Source organism: Micromys minutus (assembly GCF_963924665.1).
Source record: "Micromys minutus genome assembly, chromosome: X".
Lineage (NCBI taxonomy): Eukaryota > Metazoa > Chordata > Mammalia > Rodentia > Muridae > Micromys > Micromys minutus.
In genome coordinates, this window is record NC_137970.1 from 92,275,346 (window position 1) to 92,280,250 (window position 4,905).

Sequence of the window (4,905 nt, forward strand, 5' to 3'; positions counted from 1 at the left end):
GCACCACCATGTCCAGCTGAGTTTATGTTATTTAAAACAAAGCAATTTTATTTATCAACAATTTTATTTTATCAATTAGCCACTCCCAGATCTAAATCCCCAAGCAGGTGGCTCAGAAGCCTCAATAGACCAAAAATAAACACCAACAACAAAACCAATAAAATACTCATGATCAAGGTCAAATACAATGATCAAGGCCACAGAGAAAAGAAAACTAGCAAAGTTAGCCAGTTAATCTCATGGCAAATGGTTGTTCTGGAGGTATATATTAGTCTGTAATCATGTCTTGGGAAAAGGAGTCAAGAAGTCGGTGTCATACTGTGCTCCATACTGAGTTGATAGCTAGCCTGAAGTATACCACATTTCAGGGGAGGCTGTTAGAAGAATTGTAACCACAGGCTTCAGCCAGAGATGGACCTCTGTGGGGTGTGGCCCTGCAGGTTCTACTGGAGGCCCAGTTGGAAACATCATCTGGCATACCATTTCTATCCAATGTCTTCTGTTCTGGCACCCAGGTGTTCAAATATTGACCCTGAGGTTTCTGGAATGCATCCACCAATTTGGTGAGTTTGGTGCAGCCAGGAGTCTGAAAGGGAGGGGGTGTGGAGGGTGGTCTTTGTGCTACATGTTGAAGCGGCCCCATGGGGAAGGGGGATCAGCAACTGTGCTTACAGCTGGTTGAGGACTCAGGGGGATTGGTGGGAATGAGCCTGCACTTCCAGCTTGGTTGTTGGCAGCAGAGGGCTTTGTGAGAAGGAGAAGAGGTATCATTCCAGGAAGTCTGCTGCAGCCCGGCCAAGGGAGGGAAGGGAGGGTGCATCTCCTGCTCCAAGGATTGCTAGGTGAACCACGCCTTACCTTGCTCCTGCTTTAGTTTGAGTCTGGTGGCCATGATCTTTTGAGCTCTGAGGTCCGGGTATGGTTCCTTCTTGAAGTGTTGTTCCAGTTCCCAAAGCTGCTCCCAACTGTACTTCTTTCTGGTCAAGGGGACCCAGGGTATAGGAGGTCAGAGGATGCAGAAATGCTTCCATCTCATCTGAAGCTCACTTCAGGTGTGATTTGAGCTTGTGTTCTTAACCAGGTCAGGTTAGGCTCATTTGTAAATTAATAAAGGATTTGAAACCTTGAAACCACAACTTGTTGTTGACCTTAGACATTAAGAAGGCTTTAAAATTTTATTTTAAAAATTTATTTTAATGAATTTTAAAATTAAAGCATGGTAAACATTTATTGTGTGTGCATACACATGTGCCATGGCATTTGTGGAGAGGTTAGAGGACAATTTTGGGTGTTGGTTCTCTTGTTTGAATCCAGGACTTCGGGCTTAATAGGAGATACATTACCACTGGGCGATCTCTGCTTAGGTCTTTTTCTTTTCTCTCTTTTTTTTTTTAGTTTATTTTTTATCGGATATATTTTATTTACATTCCAAATGTTATTATCCACTTTCTCGGTTTCCCCTCCATACCCCCTATCTCATTCCCACTCCCTTTGTTACAATGAGGGTGTACACCAACCCACCCACTCCCTCCTGTTGCCCCACCTTGATATTCCCTTACACTGGTGCATCGAGTCTTGGCAGGACCAAGGGCTTCTTCTTCCATTGATGCCTAGCATCTTGGTGGCTTTTTCCTTTGATGAGTATGAAGTGTCCTTCCTTATCTTTTTTGATAACTTTTGGTTGAAAGGCAATTTTATTTGATATTAAAATGGCTACTCCAGGTTGTTTCTTGGGACCATTTGCTTGGGAAATTGTTTTCCAGCCTTTTACTCTGAGGTAGTGTCTTTCTTTGTCACTGTGGTGTATTTCCTGTATGCAGCAAAATGTTGGGTCCTCCTTAAGTATACAGTCTGTTAGTCTATGACTTTTTATTGGGGAATTGATTCCATAAATGTTGAGAGATATTAGGGACCAATGATTGTTGTTTTCTGTTATTTTTATTGTTAGAGGTGGAATTATGTCTGTGTGGCTGTCTTCTTTTGGATTAGTTGAAAGAAGATTACTTTCTTGCTTTTTCTAGGGTGTTGTTACCCTCCTTGTGTTGGAGTTTTCTATCTATTATTGCATGTGATGCAATATATGCCTTGAGTTTTAGTAGGGTTTCTTTTATGAGAGCGCCCTTGTATTTGGAGCATAGATGCTCAGGATTGAGAGCTCATTTTAACAGATTTTACCTGAAATGAGTAAAAAAGTGTCCTTCCTTATCTTTTTTGATGACTTTTGGTTGAAAATCTATTTTATTCGATATTTGGATGACTACTCCAGCTTGTTTCTTGGGACCATTTTCTTGGAAAGTTTTTTCTCAGCCTTTTTACTCTGAGGTAGTACCAGTCTTTGTTTCTGAGATGAGTTTCCTGTATGCAGCAAAATGTTGGATCCTATTTACGTGTCCAGTCTGATAGTCTAAGTCTCTTTATTGGGGAATTGAGTCCATTGATGTTAAGAGATATTAAGAAATAATGATTGTTGTTTCTTATTATTTTGGTTGTTAGAGATAAAATTATTTTTGCGTGCCTTTCTTCTTTTGGTTTTGTTGCAAGAGGATTATTTTCTTGCTTTTCCTCGGATATAGTTTCCCTCCTTGTATTGGAGTTTTCCATCTATTATTCTTTGTAGGGCTGGATTTGTGGACAGATATTGTATAAATTTAGTCTTGTCCTGGAATATCTTGGTTTCTCCATCTATAGTAACTGAGAATTCTGCTGGATATAGTAACCTGGGAAGGCATTTGTGTTCTCTTATAGTCTGTATGATATCTGTCCAGTGTGGGTTTGAAAGGCAAAAGTTGAAAATGTGAGAGGTTGAGGTCAGTCAAAGTCCTGAAGACAGGTAACTGTCAACTGGTAGGTGGTTTCTGAACTCCCAATTGCAAATCCACTTTGCCTGGATGCACTGGAATGGGGCAGATGTACAAGGCTCTAGGTAAGCCCCAAACCCCACCTCCACAGGAGAGAGTGACATGGTCTCTAGCCAAATCAGCCACTCCCTAAGTCCCTCCCCTGCTCACACACTTAGCATTAGAAAAACAACTATGGCCAACCTTAGAAGCAAATGTATTGGAATCCGGTGGTTGGAGCCCGGGTTGTTTAAAAAGGACAGAACAAAGGAGAGGGGAGCTTGAAAATAAAGACACACGTTGAAACCTTCTTCTTTGTAACTGTAACTCCTTCTAAATTCCTGTGTCCTGAAGGCTCCTGGTGGGTCCCTCAGAACAACAGTGGTTGTCTTACCTGTGCTCTCAGGTGTGTTAGCACTCTTGTGAGACTGGCTCTCTCCCAATGGGGTCTGGTTACAGAGTCTCTGGCACTGGGTCAGCTCTGAACCTCTTTTTTTTTTTTTTTTTTTAAAGAAAAACCCTTTTGAATTTTATTTTTGTTTAAATAAAAATTGATAAGATATTAGCAGTTTTAGAGACATTGCTATCCCCCCTGAATTATGTGTTCTTGTGGACAGGTACTGGGCACCTCACTATTGAATTGTTTTGGCAGATATAGCTGGGACTCTTGGAGGAAGTCGCACTTGGCCACTGAGTGAGGAGTACAAGTCATTGTGTTCTGGTCCACAGAGTCACACACAGGTGGGTCAGATGGTATAGCATCTAGTAGCTAATGCAGGAGAAAGACACTGAAACAAAGTTCTGTTTGTTTGACAAGCTCTCCCAAAGGTTTTCCCGATGAATTCAAGTCTGGATAATTTTTCTTTTCAAGTTCTTTTTCTTTTCCTTTTTTTAAAATTTTAATTTAAAAAATTTTAATTTTATTTATTTTTCAAAGGTTTCAATGGTACTTTATTTTTTCTTCAATCTGACATATTTTAATGAGTACATGATTCTTTGATTTGGCATTCACTTATGAGTTGGTTTTGAAACAATTCCTTGATTTCCAGTTGGCATGACTTTTGGGGTGACTCTGCCAACAGGGGTCAGGTTCTATTTTATTCCAATTTGGGTGGTTATATATGTCCATGTAGAAACACAAACGATGCCTCCACCTGCTAATATAGCATTTCCATATTTATCATGGAAATTAGGTGCCCTCTTCTGATGGCTCTACCTTGCCACCACCTTGCTGAATGCTTCAAACTTGGAGATGGCTTAGTGTGTTTTTGGCCAAGGGCAACATTGCGGAGACAAAGATGGAACTGTGGTGATTGCAGCTGCTGCCTTGGTGCAAATTTACCCCAGCTACCCCCTGATTTTTATTTTTTGACTGAGTTAGGAGCTTGACATGTGGGCATCGGGCTTTCAGCAGAGGCCTGAAGCCCACTACTAGAGCTGTACTGTGTATTGTACTGTGAGTACAATAGTTACCAACTCATTATTGAACTGGCCTTTGGAAGAAAATGTGTTTCGAGCATTCTAGCGTGGCAGTTTGTGCTGTTCCAGTGTTATTGAAACCTAGTTGCTATTTTACAAATGAAGCAAATGTTAGAGGAAATAAAGTACAAACCAAAGTTAGTTTCAACTTCCTGACATTTGATTTACATTAGCTCCAAGTCATATTTTATTTGTTTAAAAAGTCCTATTCTAAAAAAAAATAAAACTCCAGATTGATTTTTTTTCTTTTGAGATTGACAATGATTATTTAACCTCACATTTCAGAAACAAAGCTTGGATATGGAAATTGTTTGCTTCTATTTGTCTAAATGATGTCTTCTTGAGTGCACTTCTGAGTGTAAAATAACCACTGAGCAGATCTTTCTATGCAGGGTTGGACTAAGTTGTGGAGGAAGCTACAAAAGCTGTCGGTGGTTGGTGGCGAATTCAGCAGTTTCTTCTGGTTGCCTATTCATACTTATAGTCAGCTCACTCTCATGTACTTCGTAGTCCCCTCTCCCTGGTCAGGACACCACTTAGGTGCGTAATGCTCGTCTTTTTCAAGAACTTAACACCTGGCTACATGCTC

General features: G+C 40.5%; 2 pseudogenes across 2 annotated transcripts; both read right to left on the bottom strand.

The window, feature by feature from the left end:
- Positions 1 to 655: 655 nt before the first annotated feature.
- LOC308414450 (homeobox protein Crxos-like) lies at positions 656 to 1,031 on the bottom strand (annotated as a pseudogene). Its single transcript has one exon. The product of its transcript is annotated as a homeobox protein Crxos-like (transcript).
- Positions 1,032 to 3,845: 2,814 nt separating this feature from the next.
- Positions 3,846 to 4,122, bottom strand: LOC308415141 (cytochrome c oxidase subunit 7B, mitochondrial-like; annotated as a pseudogene). The gene has a single exon. The product of its transcript is annotated as a cytochrome c oxidase subunit 7B, mitochondrial-like (transcript).
- Between the last annotated feature and the right edge of the window lie 783 nt (positions 4,123 to 4,905).